Raw genomic sequence first — 19,024 nt, forward strand, 5'->3', positions numbered from 1 at the left:
ACAATATGTGAACACAAACGTGTAGAAAAATGTGAGAAAAAATAGCCATGTTCACACACTGCATTAATAAGAAAGCAAACCACAAGACATTTGCTCTTGCATTAACTATATTTGCACAGGGCCGTGTGGCTCTTGGCTCAGACTCTCAGGGCTGAGGGAGGTTGAGTGGGTGGGTGTTATATACTGACCCTTCAGATTGTCTTGAAATTCCAAGGAATGAAAGTAATCCCCTGGAGACTGTTGCGAGGAAAGTAAACTGTATGCTTACCAATTTATTCAAACACTTTTTGTTTATTAGTTATCATAACGGTGGAAAGAGGATGGGAAAGTCAAGAATCATCCAGTCAGGTACCAAAGAGCTTTGACAAAGGGTCGTCTGGACTTGAAACGTCAGCTCTTTTCTCCTTACAGATGTTGCCAGATCTGAGATTTTCCAGCATTTTCTCTTTTGGTTTTAGGTACCAAAGAGCTTGCTTGGTTTCCAATTGGCCAAGATGAGGTAGTGTGTTGAGGACAGACAGGTCAGGCAACCTATAGCGGTAGTTTGGGGACAGGGCATTGGAAGGCAGGAGGTCATGTGTTGGAGCTTCTCAGAATTCATCTTGACAATGCTACCTGTAGACCCAAGTCTTAATCCACCCTTTTGACATGCATCACATGTTGGATTTCCTCCCTGACAATTGCACATATGTTGGATTTATTATGGGTTATTTCACTACCTGTGCAGAGTCTGAACATTCTCCCAGTGTCTGCATGGATTTCCTCCGGGTGCTCTGGCTTCCTTCCACATTCCGAAAGACATGCTGGTTAGGTGCATTGGCCATGCTAAATTCTCCCTCAATGTACCCGAGAAGACGTCAGAGTGTGGCGACTAGGGGATTTTCACAGTAACTTCATTGCAGTGTTAATGTAAGCCTACTTGTGACACTAATAAATAAACTTTGAAACTCAAACTCCCTTTATAACAGATCTGCATTCAAAGCCTATTTTCCTCAGCAACTAAAACTTCACCTTTCGTTTGAGCCCTTGTCATTTCATTAGAGACAAAGAAATCCTATGGGGGCATAATGAATCAAAAGTCACATCGATAACTTTCTTACAATTACTGACCTTATTGTAAACTTGACGAATATCTGGGACCATTATTTATGATGTGGAGATGCCGGCGTTGGACTGGGGTAAACACAGTAAGAAGTTTAACAACACCAGGTTAAAGTCCAACAGGTTTATTTGGTAGCAAAAGCCACACGAAAGCTTGTGTGGCTTTTGCTACCAAATAAACCTGTTGGACTTTAACCTGGTGTTGTTAAACTTCTTACCATTATTTATGGCAGGAACCAAAAGCTAGATAAGTAGCTATCAGTTACTCTGTATAGTAGCTAGAAATATCATAGAAATCTTCATAGTACAATCATTGGGAATATTGATGGGCCAGGAAAATACTCTGCTTTATAATAACTGTAAAACGTAACTTAAACAGGAAGAGTTCGTTCTGCACGCTAAAGGTATGTGTGATCAAAGAAAACGTCATACAAATTTTTTGAAAATATCAGAGCGCATGAGAACGGTTTGCCCTTTTGAGGGCGAGACAGTACTTGCGTTTTCTCAATCTCAAAAAAAAGCTTTTTCACGTATAACCGTTTTCTGACTGGGTTCTAAGCACTGACATTTTGGTAATCTGATCTCATGCATATCAAGGAGGCACAATCTTAAAATTAGAACTAGCCCATTTTCCAGTGATATCAGGAAGCACTTATTTTCCCCCAGATTAAAAATAGCAGGAATCTGGAACCTTCACCCAAGGGGTTGTGGGTGTTGGATCAGTGAACGTCTCTAATGAATTTAGAACATCTGAAGTAAAGCTTTTGAAATTCTAAAGAATCATACACCACATAACATGGCCATTCAGGCCATCATGCCCATGCCAGTTCTTTGACAAGTTTACCACTCTCCTGCTCTTTCTCCAAAGCCTTGTAAATGACTCCATGTTAAGTATATATCCAATTTCCTTTTGCAAGTGTGGAAGGAGAAAGAACAGCTACAACAATAATTTAACAACAATAATGGCAATAGTGGCTTTAAAATGACTAAGAGTGAAGCCTGCTGGGAATTTTGGTCAGTTTATAGATTAAAACCAGATACAGGTTGTAAAGAGGCTCTGGTCTGGGAGCTGTGATCTGAAGCTTCCTGTGTTGGTCAGATCAGGGACGTTGGTTACATTAACTGAGACAGCGTGGCTCCGCTTTATGGCTGTTATGTATGGAGTATGCAGTTTGAACGAAGTGTAATGGTTTCATTCAAAAGTAATTTCATTGCATGTTCAAGCCATGTGATCGGTTTCTGGTGACATAATTGGCTGGATGACAGAGAATCTTCCAGAAGCAAGTGGAGAATTGTGGATAAAAGACATGCGAGTTCTTTGTTTAACAGCAATAACTCGGAAGAGACCGACCATTGTAACAGAGGTTGTACCCTGAAGAATACTTCAGAGAGAAGATGATTGATTCTACAGCGAGGATATTTCTTGGCCAAGGTTTTCCTAAACTCGGTAGTATCTATTTTCAGTTAAAGTTGACGTTCAGTTAAGTTGATGTGTTGCAACTGTTTATGTTTGAGTTGGTACTAGAAGTGTTCAATAAAGAAATAATTGAATTACTGTCCTTGTTTATCTCATTAAACTAGAATGCATGGAAGGTGTTTAAATTAAAGCTGTAAAATATAAGTTATGACTGAATTTCCTTCTGCCAAGGAACACTGCACTCCCAGACTACAACTGCTGGATCATGAGTGTGTAAAGAGAAATCTGCTATCTCCCAGCTGGTTTATTTGTCAATGATCTTAAATTTGTGTGCATTAACCTTCCTGCCAGTGGAAACAGTTTCCTCCTATCCACTCAAAGCCCTCAGAATTTTGAACTTCTCTATTAAATGTCCTTCTCTGTTGTGGGGGGGTCTCTAGTGTCTCCACATGACTGAAGAACTCCATAAATGTATCTCCCAAATCATTGGGGAACAGAGGTTATGTTCATAACTCTGACTATTTGTCTCTTCTCCCAACCCCATAAGCGCACAACATTTCTGATTTTGTGCCCCCCAAAACAAACCCTGCTATTGAGTGGTGCATTTTTATTTAAGGGCATTGCTTACTAACTCTCTGCACTATGCTATTAAACAGCCTAGACCAAAACATTAAGCATATTGCAATAAGGTTTGATTTATTCTTGAACACTAGGCGCTGCCAGAAACAAATTAACTGGTACAACATGTGGTAAAGTGCAGTTTATTTGAAGAAGGATAGGTTCCCAAAGCTTTGCATCACTGGGGCCCTTCTCACATTATGCCTGGATCTGATAATTTGATTTGATTTATTATTGTCACGGGTATTAACATAGTGAAAAGTATTGTTTCTTGCGTGCTACACAGACAAAACATACCGTTCATAGAGAAGGAAATGAGAGAGTGCAGAATGTAGTGTTACAGTCATAGCTAGGGTGTAGAGGAAGATCAACTTAATGCAAAGTAGGCTCATTCAAAAGTCTGACACAGCAGGGAAGAAGCTGTTCTTGAGTCGGTTGGTACGTGTCTTTTTCCCCGAAGGAAGAAGGTGGAAGAGAGAATGTCCGGGGTGCGTGGGGTCCTTAATTATGCTGGCTGCTTTGCCGAGGCAGCGGGAAGTGTAGACAGAGTCAATGGATGGGAGGCTGGTTTGCGTGATGGATTAGGCTACATTCACGACCTTTTGTAGTTCCTTATGGTCTTGGGCAGAGCAGGAGCCATACCAAGCTGTGATACAACCAGAAAGAATGCTTTCTATGGTGCATCTGTAAAAGTTGGAGAGAGTCATAGCCGACATGCCAAATTTCCTTAGACTTCTGAGAAAGTAGTGTCGGCATGGGAGGACCAGGACAGGTTGTTGGTGATCTGGACACCTAAAAACTTGAAGCTCTTGACCTTTTCTACTGTGTCCCCGTTGATGTAGACAGGGGCATGTTCTTCATTACGCTTCCTGAAGTCGATGACAATCTCCTTCATTTTGTTGACATTGAGGGAGAGATTATTGTTGCCACACCAGTTCACCAGATTCTCTATCTCATTCCTGTACTCTGTCTCATCATTGTTTGAGATGCAACCCACTACAGTAGTGTCGTCAACAAACTTGAAAATTGAATTGGAGGAGAATTTGGCCACAGTCATAGGTGTATAAGAAGTTTAGCAGGGGGCTGAGAACACAGCCTTGTGGGGCACTGGTGTTGAGGATGATCGTGGAGGAGGTGTTGTTGCCGATCCTTACTGATTGCGGTCTGAGAGTTAGGAAGTTCAGGATCCAGTCGCAGAGGGAGGGGTCGAGGCCCAGGCCACGGAGTTTGGAGATGAATTTCGTGGGAATAATAGTGTTGAAGGCTGAGCTGTAGTCAATAAACAGGAGTCTGACATAGGTGTCCTTGTTATCTAGGTGTTCCAGGGTTGAGTGCAGGGCCAGGGAAATGGCGTCTGCTGTGGACCTGTTGCGACGGTAGGCAAACTGTAGGGGATCCAGGTAGTTCGGGAGACTGGAATTGATTCGTGCCATGACTAACCTTTCGAAGCACTTCATGATGATGGATGTCAGAGCCACCGGCCGATAGTTATTAAGGCACACTGCTGAGTTTTTCTTGGGCAAGGGGATGATGGTTGTCTTCTTGAAGCAGATAGGGACCTCAGATTGTTGTAAAGAGAGGTTGAAGATGTCTGAATACCTCCGCCAGCTGATCCACGCAGGATCTGAGTGCACGATCAATCAATAAGAGATTGATTTCCATAATTAATCAATAATGCCATTATCATTATATCATGCAATGGCAGAAAGAAAACTAGATGGATTCTGGCCTTCATCAAAAAATTTCTGTATTCCCGCTGCCCATTTCTCTCACTGCAGCTTGTGGGATCTTGTTGTGCAAAACATAAGACCTACACACTTCAAATTAATTAACTGTATGTGATGGGCACATACACGGACATCATCACACCTCCCCCTCCTTCCCACCTACACTATATGCCCCATCTTGAATGGCAAGGGAGAAACTGTGAACCAACCTCAAGGCGTGAGAGCTTTACGGAACTGGTGGTTTGCTGCTCTACATTATCTCCTGTCATAGCATTTAGTCAGAACTAATCTGTATTCTCAGTTTGACCTCTTATCAGCAATATGACATAACAGAAAATGACCCCAGCAAAACAGTATGTTTTCTCCACTTCCAATCTATGAGACAAGCTACAACTCAACAGGCAATGGAAGAGGACAAGGAAGAGAAGGAATAAATTCAGGTCACTACAGGCTGCACTGCTGAGGTTTTCACGAGATTGACAGGAAAGGCAAGAAAGTTTTGGCACTGGAAATTGATCACGAAGTGTGTTAAGTTGTGGTTTTACCAACATTCTTCAATGGCTTCCTTCAGGGAAGGAAGAATGAGGAGTAGACCATTAACCCCTCCGGCCTGTTCACCCAGTGGAAATATTTCCTCCCTATCTACTTTAATACTTTCAACATTTTGATCAAGTCATCCCTTAAACTGCTAAATTCCAAGGAATACAACTCTAGTTTATGAAATCACACCTTGTAAATTAACCCAGAGTCCAACTATCATTCAGTAAGTATCGACTGCATGCCAGTCAAGACCAATAGAAGCTTCCTAAGGTGCGCTATCCAGAACTAATCACAGTACTCCAGATGTGGTTTAATCAGAGCTGTGCATAGCTGAAGCATAATGTCTATCCTCTTAAATTCTGCTAGATATAAAGGTTAGCGTTCTATTAGCTCTTTTTGATTATTTTCTCTTACAGTCACAGCATTTTAATGATCGATGTACCTGGACCCCCAAATTTCTTTTGGATGTCTGGAGTTTCCAGCTTTTCATCATTTACAAAATATACTGGGTTTTTTTAGGTCCAAAGTGAGTTACCACACATTTAGCAACATTTAACACAATTTTTCATTCACTTAACTTATTAATATTTGAATATTAAGGAGAGGCATGTTGCCAAGCTTTTCATCTTGCACACATGATGACAAGCACAAGAATGTCAAGTTTCAAACAATCACAACAATTTATACTGCAGGAGAAGAGGGTGTTGATGAGCTGGCAAGTCAATTCTGACTGGCTGAAGCATTGCCATGGAGAAAGCAATGGGGAACTATAGGCTCCCCAAGCTCTGGGAAATTCCAAAAAGGCACGAGGCTTGAACATATTCCTTTGTTTGCAGAGAACGGCTCTCTGATTATGAATGCAAGTCACTTCTAGCAAGCATAAATGAGTCAAATTAGGAGCTTGAACAATCATATTAAATTAGTCGTTCGTGTCACTATTAGCACACTCAGGATTGTTTAACAAGTGCTGTCCAATTGTGGAATCACATCTAACAAAAGGCATTTTGTTTTGGGTTTCGCAAGTTGGTTGTACAAGTCTGTACTCAGCCTACTGCAAACAACCGAAGGAATGAGCTATTTGATTCGATCAGCCAATCATTAGGACATACAGCCTACGTATCTATCACTCTATTGGCACTGAAATTCATACATAATGTTGTTCAATTGTGTGGTAGGCAGAATGTCTTTTCAGGATGACAGTTGTGTTGTTAATGGGAAAAACCTCCACAACTTGTCTCTCTTTACAACAATATTCAAGTTATTTACTACCAAGTGACTGTTATTCACATTTCTTTGTAATATGCTTCTACCTACACTGCTTACAATACCCATTATCTTGGTGTCATTGGCAAACTTACATTTGTGGCTTTCCATCCCATTATCTGATGCAGAGACAACAGTGAAGGAGGTGGGAGTGAAAAGAGAAGAAGAGAAGAGACACAGTAGCTGGCAAGGCAAGAGAGGGCACCACAAAGAGAGCCAGATGCTGCCAAGCCAGTGTCCCATTGGCACACACCCATTGTTTCTCAGGACACTGGGGCCAAGAAGAAGAATTTAAGTCATTAATTAATACAATGAAGAGTTAAAGTCACAACACAGATCCTTGTGGGACAACACTAGTCACTGCTAATTGAGTAACTGCACATTAACTCTATTTTCTGCTTAGTTTAGTTCAGTCAAATTCCAAACCAGCTCAATAGTTGGCCTTCAATCCTATGAATTTCAGCTTTAGCTAAAAGTCCCTTGCGAGGAACTTTATCAAACGCCTCCTACAAATCTGTAAAAAAAAAAATCCCTATTCAGTCACCGCTTCAAAAATTCAAAGCAGAACCTATCGTTGACAAATACAGACTGGCTGTCTCAGATCAGCTGAGTTTCTTCAAGGTTCATCACTTCAACTTTAATTATAGACTCCATTCATTTTCCAACAACAGATATTAGGCTAACTGGTCTATAATTCCCCTCGATTCCCTCCTCTCAATTTTCTTAGATACCTGTCATCCCCTACCTGGTCTGGTCTTCTTCGGACTTCAGCCTCCCCCCCCCCCCCCCCCCCCCCTCTCCCCCCCCCCCCCCCCCCCCCCCCCCGCCCCCACACCCACACACAATGCTTTTAATGCATCGAGGGATGAGCTGAGAAATATTGATTTTCCACAACGTCACCCACATAGAGAAAAGAAATCAGGAGTTCCGCGTATTTTCTTCACTTCTACTTAACCACTTACAGAATGATTCTTGGACGACTTATCTAATTAAATGTGGGTAGAGTTGAGGAATCGCAAAGGTAAAAAGACCCTGATGGGAGTTATGTACAGGCCCCCTAGCAGTAATCAGGATGTGGGGCAGAAAATAAATCAGGAGATAGAAAAGGCATATTAAAAAAGGAAATATTACAATAATCATGGGAGACTTCAATATGCAGGTGGACTGGGAAAATCAGGTAGGTAGTGGATCCCAAGAAAAGGAATTTGTGGAATGTCTAAGAGATGTTTTTTTGGAGCAGCTTGTAACAGAGCCTACTAGGGAACAGGCAATTCTGCATTTGGTGATGTATAATGATACAGACTTGATTAGGGAACTTAAGGTGAAAGAACCCTTGGGGAGCAGTGGCCACAATATGACAGAATTTACTCTGCAGTTTGAGGGGGAGAAGCTGGAATCAGATGTAATGGTATTACAATTAAATAAAGGTAACTACAAAGACATGAGGAAGGAGCTGGCCATAGTTGATTGGAAAGGGAGCCTAGCAGGGAAGTCAGTGGAACAGCAATGGCAGGCATTTTTGAGAGTTATTCGGGAGGCACAACAGAAATTCGTCCCAAGGAGGAGGAAACATGCTAAGGGGAGGATGAGGCATCCATGACTGATGAAGGAAGTCAAGGACAGCATAAAAGCAAAAGAAAAAGCATACAAAGTGGCAATGATTAGTGGGAAGCCGGAGGATTGGGAAGCCTTTAAAAGTGAGCAGAGGACAACTAAAAAAGCAATAAGGGGGGAGAAGATGAAATATGAGCTTAAGCTAGCTAATAATATGAAAGAAGATAGGAAGAGTTTTTTCAATATATAAAAGATAAAAGAGGCAGAAATAGCCATTGGACCACTGGAAAATGAGGCTGGAGAAGTAATAATAGGAAACAAAGCAACGGCAGAGGAATTGAATAGTTACTTTGCATCAGTCTTCACGGTGGAAGACACCAATGGGATGCCATAGCTCCAGGAGAGTCAGGGGGAACAGGTGAGTGTAGTGGCCATCACCAAGGAGAAGGTTCTGGGGAAACTGAAAGGTCTGAAGGTGGATAAATCATCTGGACTGGATGGACTACACCCCAGGGTTCTAAAAGAGGTAGCTGAGGAAATTGTGGAGGCATTGGTGGTGATTTTTCAGGAATCACTGGAGGCAGGGAGAGTCCCAGAGGACGGGAAAGTAGCTAATGTAACACCGCTGTTTAAGAAAGGAGGAAGCAGCAGATGGGAAATTATAGGCCGGTTAGCCTGACTTCAGTCATTGGCAAGATTTTAGAGTCCATTATTGAAGATGAGGTCGCAGAGTACTTAGAAGTGCATGATAAAGTAGGACTGAGTCAGCACGGCTTTGTCAAGGGGAGATCATATCTGACAAACCTGTTAGAGTTCTTTGAGGAGGTAACAAGGAAGTTAGATAAAGGAGAACCAGTGGACGTGATTTATTTAGATTTCCAGAAGGCCTTTGAAAAGGTGCCGCATAGGAGACTATTAAATAAGTTAAGTGCCCATAGTGTTATGGGTAAGATCCTGGCATGGATAGAGAATTGGCTGACTGGCAAAAGGCAGAGAGTGGGGATAAAGGGGTCTTTTTCAAGATGGTGGCTGGCGACTAGTGGTGTGCCTCAGGGGTCAGTGCTGGGACCACAACTTTTCACAATATACATTAACGATTTGGAAGGAGGAACTGAAGGCACTGTTGCTAAGTTTGCAGATGATATAAAGATATGTAGAGGGACAGGTAGTGTTGAGGAAGCAGGGGGGCTGCAGAAGGACTTGGACAGGTTAGGAGAGTGGGCAAAGAAGTGGCAGATGGAACACAATGTGGAAAAGTGTGAGGTTATGCACTTTGGAAGGAGGAATGGAGGCTTAGGCTATTTTCTAAATGGGAAAATGCTTAGAAAATCAGAAACACAACTTGGGAGTCATTGTTCAAAATTCTCTTAAAGGTAACATACAGGTTCAGTCAGCAGTTAGGAAGGCAAATGCAATGTTAGCATTCATGTCGAGAGGGCTAGAATACAAGAGCAGGGATGTACTTCTGAGGCTGTCGCAGGCTCTGGTCAGACCCTATTTGGAGTATTGTGAGCAGTTTTGGGCCCCATATCTAAGGAAGGATGTGCTGGCCTTGGAAAGGGTCCAGAGGAGGTTCACAAGAATGATCCCTGGAATGAAGAGCTTGTCGTATGAGGAATGGTTGAGGACTCTAGGTCTGTACTCGTTGAAGTTTAGAAGGATGAGGGAGAATCTTAGGGCGGCATGGTAGCACAGTGGTTAGCACTGCTGCTTCACAGCACCAGGGACCTGGGTTCGATTCCCGGCTTGGGTCACTGTGTGTGTGGAGTTTGCACATTCTCCTCGTGTCTGCGTGGGTTTCCTCCAGGTGCTCCAGTTTCCTCCCACAGTCCAAAGATGTGCGGGTTAGGTTGGTTGGCCAGGTTAAAAATTGTCCTTTAGAGTCCTGAGATGCGTAGGTTAGAGGGATTAGCGGGTAAACATGTGGGGGTAGGGCCTGGGTGGGATTGTGGTCGGTGCAGACTCGATGGGCCGAATGGCCTCCTTCTGCACTGTAGGGTTTCTATGATTCTATGAAACTTACAGGATACTGCGAGGCTTGGATAGAGTGAACGTGGCGAGGATGCTTCCACTAGTAGGAAAAACTAGAACCAGAGGGCACAACTTCAGGCTAAAGGGACGACCCTTTAAAACAGAGATGAGGAGGAATTTCTTCAGCAAGAGAGTGGTGAATCTGTGGAACTCTTTGCCACAGAAGACTGTGTAGGCCAGGTCATTGTGTGTCTTTAAGACAGAGATAGATAGGTTCTTGATTAATAAGGGGATCAGGGGTTATGGGGAAAAGGCAGGAGAATGGGGATGAGAAAAATATTAGCCATGATTGAATGGCGGAGCAGACCCGATGGGCTGAGTGGCCTAATTGTGCTCCAATGTCTTATGGTCTGAAATACAATGATTGTTCGTCAGAAGCATCCAAGCTTTATCAACATTTACTGATAATGTTCTGAGCAGGGTGTAGGGGAGAGCACAGAGTTTTTGAGACCATGTGCTCTGCTGTTAATGCCAAGTGACACAAACAAGTCACCACAACTTCAAAAACCTCCTAAGGACTTGTCACAAAACATACAATATGTAAGAAAATAATGCAAAGTTGCTGTTTTTTGTTCAGCAAGGGCTCCTAGCAATAGGTGGTCAAATGGGTTTGAGGTAGCGATCAGCCATGATCTAATTCAGTGGTGGAACAGGACGGAGGAACCGAATGGCCTCCATTCTTAAAGTTACAAAGCCAATGTACAGAGTGGACCGGGCAAGCCCATAATCCGCCTCCTTGCTTGCTCCAAAAACCAATTCAACTTCAATTCATGGCCCTCACAAGAGGAACAGACAAGATCCAAGCTGACAAGAAAAGACATTGCATCTGATCTTGGGCTTAATCGGATGCTTCATCTTAGTCAAAAAACGGAGAATGACCTCCTCCTGTTCTTATATACTGCTTTCCCCTAATAAGTGGAACCATCAACATTGGGAATTGATAGAAATGAGAGCTTGTGGTCAGAGTGTTGCTGTACAGCCAGGTGCCGAATGGTCGTTATATATTTGTATTTGACAGGCCCCAGAACCACAAACACGGCTCAACTTTTAAATACATCAGTTTCGTTGTTAAAACTTGTTACTGAAAAGTTTTTAAAACAAATGTTTTTAAATATAGAAAAGGTCTGAATCAATGAGAGACAGACCTACAACTTCCAAGTGGGTCGGGGGTGTAGCCTTCTGACCCAACTGAAGACTTCCTACACAAAATCTGAACAATATTTCTATCTTGTTGGCTCAGCCTATCCCCCTTAGGACGTTTGAAATAAAAAGGTAATAACAGCCACCACCCCGACTCATGGAGCTAATGCGTAGTTCAATGTGGTTTGGCCTGGAGTTACTCCAGTTCAGAATTCCCAAGTTTCCCTGTATTTATTTATTTACATACTTAGTACCGCAAATCTGAGATCCAAGCTAAAATCCAGAATAGTTTGAAATGCTCAAGAGGGCGGTCTTCCCTGGCATCATCCATCCCCCTTTCCAAAGACATCTGGAACTGGGAGGGGGATGTGTCTCGAGATCACCTGAAGATAGGATCTGGAGACAGTTGTGCACTTAGTTATGGATCTGGGGACAGTACAGGATCAGACAGGTTGTCAGATAAATTTAATAAGAAGTTTAACAACACCAGGTTAAAGTCCAACAGGTTTATTTGGTAGCAAAAGCCACACAAGCTTTCGAGGCTCTGAGCCCCTTCTTCAGGTGAGTGGGAATTCTGTTCACAAACAGAACTTATAAGACACAGACTCAATTTACATGAATAATGGTTGGAATGCGAATACTTACAACTAATCCAGTCTTTAAGAAACAAAACAATGGGAGTGGAGAGAGCATCAAGACAGGCTAAAAAGATGTGTATTGTCTCCAGACAAGACAGCCAGTGAAACTCTGCAGGTCCACGCAACTGTGGGAGTTACAAATAGTGTGACATAAATTCTGATTCTAGGATCGCATGATAAAGACTCAGGAGGAAAAAAGCAGAAATATTTATGTGAAATAGTGTGACATAAACCCAATATCCCGGTTGAGGCCGTCCTTGTGTGTGCGGAACCTGGCTATCAGTTTCTGCTCCGCGACTCTGCGCTGTCGTGTGTCGCGAAGGCCGCCTTGGAGAACGCTTACCCGAATATCAGAGGCCGAATGCCCGTGACCGCTGAAGTGCTCCCCAACAGGAAGAGAACAGTCTTGCCTGGTGATTGTCGAGCGGTGTTCATTCATCCGTTGTCGCAGCGTCTGCATAGTTTCCCCAATGTACCATGCCTCGGGACATCCTTTCTTGCAGCGTATCAGGTAGACAACGTTGGCCGAGTTGCAAGAGTATGTACCGTGTACCTGGTGGATGGTGTTCTCACGTGAGATGATGGCATCTGTGTCGATGATCCGGCACGTCTTGCAGAGGTTGCTGTGGCAGGGTTGTGTGGTGTCTTGGTCACTGTTCTCCGGAGCGGAGAAGCTACGGCATCTCCTCCGGAGCCTTCAACATGTCATTGATGAAGACGAACATCTCGCCAAGGCCATCCCCACACCCCCACTTCTTGCCTTCAAACAACCGCACAACCTCAAACAGACCATTGTCCGCAGCAAACTACCCAGCCTTCAGGAGAACAGTGACCAAGACACCACACAACCCTGCCACAGCAACCTCTGCAAGACGTGCCGGATCATCGACACAGATGCCATCATCTCACGTGAGAACACCATCCACCAGGTACACGGTACATACTCTTGCAACTCGGCCAACGTTGTCTACCTGATACGCTGCAAGAAAGGATGTCCCGAGGCATGGTACATTGGGGAAACTATGCAGACGCTGCGACAACGGATGAATGAACACCGCTCGACAATCACCAGGCAAGACTGTTCTCTTCCTGTTGGGGAGCACTTCAGCGGTCACGGGCATTCGGCCTCTGATATTCGGGTAAGCGTTCTCCAAGGCGGCCTTCGCGACACACGACAGCGCAGAGTCGCGGAGCAGAAACTGATAGCCAGGTTCCGCACACACAAGGACGGCCTCAACCGGGATATTGGGTTTATGTCACACTATTTCACATAAATATTTCTGCTTTTTTCCTCCTGAGTCTTTATCATGCGATCCTAGAATCAGAATTTATGTCACACTATTTGTAACTCCCACAGTTGCGTGGACCTGCAGAGTTTCACTGGCTGTCTTGTCTGGAGACAATACACATCTTTTTAGCCTGTCTTGATGCTCTCTCCACTCCCATTGTTTTGTTTCTTAAAGACTGGATTAGTTGTAAGTATTCGCATTCCAACCATTATTCATGTAAATTGAGTCTGTGTCTTATAAGTTCTGTTTGTGAACAGAATTCCCACTCACCTGAAGAAGGGGCTCAGAGCCTCGAAAGCTTGTGTGGCTTTTGCTACCAAATAAACCTGTTGGACTTTAACCTGGTGTTGTTAAACTTCTTACTGTGTTTACCCCAGTCCAACGCCGGCATCTCCACAAGATAAATTTAACACAGGGGTTGTAATTAAAAAGTTGAAGTTTAGTCCGAGCGAAGCACAGTTAACACGGAATATTACATTGATAGTTGCCCTCACACCTTAAATCGTAAACTACTTTTACTGGTTGGGTTTCTACTTTAAAATGTTACAGTAATTCAGTAACTTTAGAGAAGTACCCCCGGATTGAATTATTTGGGGTTGTCTTTGCATTCAGTTAATAACTATTCAATGCAGCGACTTCCTTTGGAGAACATTGTTGGAAACTGACACACTGAGTAAGATCATATTAATTTCAGCAACTAGATGCGAGGCGGAGAGGTCAGGTTGGAGGGGGCAGGTGGGTCCCCGGGTTCAGTGGAGGGGTCCTTACCGGTTGTAATCTCAGGGACTCCTTTCACGGCCTCTCATTGTTGTCTCTCTCCGATCTCGCTGAGGGGAAGATACTGAATGTGAACGGCAAATTAAAAAGCCGTTCGAGCGGCAGTTTCCGCTGTTTAACAGGAATCCTGCACCACATCCGCCCCCGTGTGCTCTGAGTCTCTGATACCCATCAGTCCAAATCCTCACCTCGATGAGGAGCATTACTGGCATTTGGACTGTGGCTTACCAACTCTCCAGGCACTCATCTCCCAGAACTTGCTGCAAGCTACTGTGAAGAAGAAACACTTTTTTTAATGTTCCTTTATTTTACTTCCTGTATTAGTTGTAAAGTATTGGTGACTGGTAGTCCAGGTTGGGTCATTAAGAGCCTGTTTGCTTCCAATTGGCTGTGGGAGGGCAGCCCATTATAAAGAGGGATGATTGGGTGAGAGGGTGAGAAGGGGGACAGTTGGAGATGGAAGACCCCGGGATGAACAGGGAACAGTACAGCACAGAACAGACCCTTCAGCCCACGATGTTGTGCCGAACTTTATCTGAAACCAAGATCAAGCTATCCCACTCCCTATCCTGGTGTGCTCCATGTGCCTATCCAATAACTGCTTAAATGTTCCTAAAGTGTCTGACTCCACTATCACTGCAGGCAGTCCATTCCACACCCCAACCACTCTCTGCGTAAATAACCTACCTCTGATATCCTTCCTATATCTCCCACCACGAACCCTATAGTTATGCCCCCTTGTAATAGCTCCATCCACCCGAGGAAATAGTCTTTCAACGTTCACTCTATCTATCCCCTTCATTTTATAAACCTCTATTAAGTCTCCCCTCAGCCTCCTCCGCTCCAGAGAGAACAGCCCTAGCTCCCTCAACCTTTCCTCATAAGACCTACCCTCCAAACCAGGCAGCATCCTGGTAAATCTCCTCTGCACTCTTTCCAGCGCTTCCACATCCTTCTTATAGTGAGGTGACCAGAACTGCACACTATATTGCAAATGTGGTCTCACCAAGGTCCTGTACAGTTGCAGCATAACCCCACGGCTCTTAAACTCCAACCCCCTGTTAATAAAAGCTAACACACTATAGGCCTTCACAGCTCTATCCACTTGAGTGGCAACCTTTAGAGATCTGTGGATATGGACCCCAAGATCTCTCTGTTCCTCCACAGTCTTCAGAACCCTACCTTTGACCCTGTAATCCACATTTAAATTAGTCCTACCAAAATGAATCACCTCACATTTATCAGGGTTAAACTCCATTTGCCATTTTTCAGCCCAGCTTTGCATCCTATTTATGTCTCTTTGCAGCCTACAACAGCCCTCCACCTCATCCACTACTCCACCAATCTTGGTGTCATCAGCAAATTTACTGATCCACCCTTCAGCCCCCTCCTCTAAGTCATTAATAAAAATCACAAAGAGCAGAGGACCAAGCACTGATCCCTGTGGCACTCCGCTAGCAACCTGCCTCCAATCCAAAAATTTTCCATCCACCACCACCCTCTGTCTTCGATCAGACAGCCAGTTACCTATCCAATCGGCCAACTTTCCCTCTATCCCACACCTCCTCACTTTCATCATAAGCCGACCATGGGGGACCTTATCAAACGCCTTACTAAAATCCATGTATATGACATCAACTGCCCTACCTTCATCAACACACTTAGTTACCTCCTCAAAAAATTCTATCAAATTTGTGAGGCATGACTTGCCCTTCACGAATCCGTGCTGACTATCCCGGATTAATCCGCATCTTTCTAAATGGTCGTAAACCCCATCCCTAAGGACCTTTTCCATCAATTTACCAACCACCGAAGAAAGACTAACCGGTCTATAATTACCAGGGTCATTTCTATTCCCTTTCTTAAACAGAGGAACAACATTCGCCATTCTCCAGTCCTCTGGCACCATCCCCGTGGACAGTGAGGACCCAAAGATCAAAGCCAAAGGCTCTGCAATCTCATCCCTTGCCTCCCAAAGAATCCTAGGATATATTTCATCAGGAAATGAAACTCCTCAGAAAGACATCCAACCACAATTGGCAACCCTAATGGGAAGGGGGCATTGAGCCTTTTGAGCATGTTTGACCACTGAATTAGATCATCGTTCAATTACAGATATATGTCAACTTCATAAAACCGTCTTGGTTTTGCAACCCTTAACACCATTTGCCTGGCAAAACTTTTTATCAGTCTCACTTTTGAAATGTTTAATTGATTCTCCAGCCTCAACAGTATAAACGGAGTGGTCACATGATGATGTGGTTACTTATGTGGTTATGTGATGGGAGTGCGGGAAAAGTACATGCATGTATTTACATGTAAGGACATGTATTTACCCTGCTAATCCCCTGACATTAATGGGCAGTTTAGCATGGCCAATCAACCTAACTCACACATCTTTGGAGTGTGGGAGGAAACCGATGCACCCAGAGGAAACCCCGCAAATGCAGGGAGAATGTGCAAACTCCACCCAGACAGGTAGGTTGTGGGGATAAGGTAGGAAAGTGGAGTTGAGCATTATCACATCAGGTTATTCATGATCTCATTGAATGATGAAGCAGACTTCTGCTCCTATGTCTTTTATGAAGATAATCAGAGTCCTTTTTCAGTCACACATGGAATTGAGTTTAAGAGACTCTAAACCAACAAATTTGAAATTTCACATCATTGGAGATTTCTTGTTTGTGAAACTGAGTGTGAAATCTCGGAGTCATTGTTTGAAGATAAGGGGTAAACCTTTTAGAACTGAGGTGAGGAGAAATTTCTTCACTCAGAGAGTGATGAATGTGTGGAATTCACTACCACAGAAAGTAGTTGAGGCCAAAACCTTGTGAGATTTCAAGAGGAAATTAGATATAGTTCTTGGGGCTAAAGGGATCAAGGGATATGGGGGGGAAAGGGGGAATCAGGATATTGAATTTGATGATCAGCCATGATCAAAATGAATGGCAGAGCAGGCTCGAAGGGCCAAATGGCCTACTCCTTCTTCTAGTTTCTATGTTTCTATGTTTATCTCCCTGGTTAGGAACACTGCACTTTCCAAGTCAAGAGCCTAGCAGAGCCTGGGGTACTGCTGAAGTTTAATTAACTTCCTTGCAGAGCACTAATTAGCCTCTCATTTCTTGTCCAACTAGATCTACACTACTCATTGCAAGTTAGCACCATTGGGACCAAATCTTGACCACATGACCTCTCAATGTACCATTATTAGCAATATCCAGGAGTGGTTGAGTCAGGTATTGGATCGTTAAGCCTACCAAAAGGGAATTGGAATTGAGTCACTGTGACCCTAAAGAAACCCCATTTTCACTCAAGGGAGTGAGTCATTCATTGGTGACTGGACAACTGATAAGTGTGGGTCTGAGCTCTAAGTGGACAGTGGGTACCAGTATGAGTGGAATGGTGAGCAGCATAGCTTGATACAGAATGTTAAAACCGAAAATGCTGGAAATACTCAACAGGCCTGCAGAGAGATTTGGACAGGCTGAGTGAGTGGGCGAGGATATGGCAAATGGAGTATAACGTTGAGAAATGCGAGGTTATACACTTTGGAGGAAATAATAACAAATGGGATTACTATCTCAATGGAAACAAATTAAAACATGCTACCGTGCAAAGGGACCTGGGGGTCCTTGTGCATGAGACGCAAAAGCCCAGTCTGCAGGTACAACAGGTGATCAAGAAGGCAAATGGGATGTTGGCCTATATTGCGAAGGGGATAGAATATAAAAGCAGGGATGTCTTGATGCACCTGTACAGGGCATTGGTGAGGCCGCAGCTGGAATACTGTGTGCAGTATTGGTCCCCTTATATGAGGAAGGATATATTGGCATTGGAGGGAGTGCAGAGAAGGTTCACCAGGTTGATACCGAGATGAGGGGTTTGGATTATGAGGAGAGGCTGAGGAGATTGGGTTTGTACTCGTTGGAGTTTAGAAGGATGAGGGGGGATCTTATGGAGACTTATAAGATAATGCGGGGGCTGGATAGGGTGGAGGCGGAGAGATTCTTTCCACTTAGTAAGGAAGATAAAACTAGAGGACACAGCCTCAAAATAAAGGGGGGTCGGTTTAAGACAGAGTTGAGGAGGAACTTCTTCTCCCAGAGGGTGGTGAATCTCTGGAATTCTCTGCCCACTGAGGTGGTGGAGGCTACCTCGCTGAATATGTTTAAAGCGCGGATGGATGGATTCCTGATCGGTAAGGGAATTAAGGGTTATGGGGATCAGGCGGGTAAGTGGTACTGATCCACGTCAGATCAGCCATGATCTTATTGAATGGCGGGGCAGGCTCGAGGGGCTAGATGGCCTACTCCTGCTCCTATTTCTTATGTTCTTATGTTCTTAGGCCATGCAGCTTCTGTGGAGACAGAAACAGAGGGTGGGATCTTGAGCCCGCACACCATGCGCAGGATCGCTGGTGGGGGCGGGGGGAGGGGCGGGTGGGGGGAGGGGGGGGCGCAAAATCCAAAGCAAACTGGAAATCGCAATTTCTGATTTTCCCTGCCCTTCGCTGGTGACAATAATCAGGTTTATGCCCATAATGGGCATGAACCTGATTTTAATAGATTTCAATAAGTTCAAACATAATTATCTAGTCCGCTCACCAAATTATCTCCCCTCACTATATATACACACCTCAATAGGTTTGGCCAAAAGTAAACCTGTCGAGGGGATCCCCTCCAAGGGCATGAAAGTAAGTATAGCCCCAGGGAGAGGGACATGGGCAGGCACTGCCCTGGCAATGCCCCCAGCCTACATGTGACTCCAGAACCACAGCAATATGGTTGACTCTTAAGTGCCCTCGGGGATGGGCAATAAATGCTGGCCTAGCCAACGATGCCCACATCCCATGAAGGAATAAAACTAAAAGCGGTCACTCAGTCTGTGCTTGGTCTGACTGACAGAAAGCAGAGGGTCAGAATAAATGGG

At 44.1% G+C, this 19,024-nt stretch overlaps 1 protein-coding gene across 2 annotated transcripts in view; it reads right to left on the bottom strand.

Annotated features, from left to right (window-relative positions):
* Nucleotides 1-14,198, bottom strand: part of LOC144501427 (linker for activation of T-cells family member 2-like) — an 89,656-nt gene extending 75,458 nt beyond the window's left edge. The window contains exon 1 of one of the 2 annotated variants that reach the window (XM_078225166.1): nucleotides 14,087-14,153. The gene's annotated coding sequence lies outside the window, so the exon portion shown is untranslated. Of the gene's footprint in view, nucleotides 1-14,086 lie in introns of both variants that reach the window. The other variant, XM_078225167.1, reaches the window with a different exon arrangement.
* Nucleotides 14,199-19,024: the final 4,826 nt, after the last annotated feature.

The sequence above is a fragment of the Mustelus asterias genome, chromosome 12 (genome assembly GCF_964213995.1).
Source record: "Mustelus asterias chromosome 12, sMusAst1.hap1.1, whole genome shotgun sequence".
Classification (NCBI taxonomy): Eukaryota; Metazoa; Chordata; class Chondrichthyes; order Carcharhiniformes; family Triakidae; genus Mustelus; species Mustelus asterias.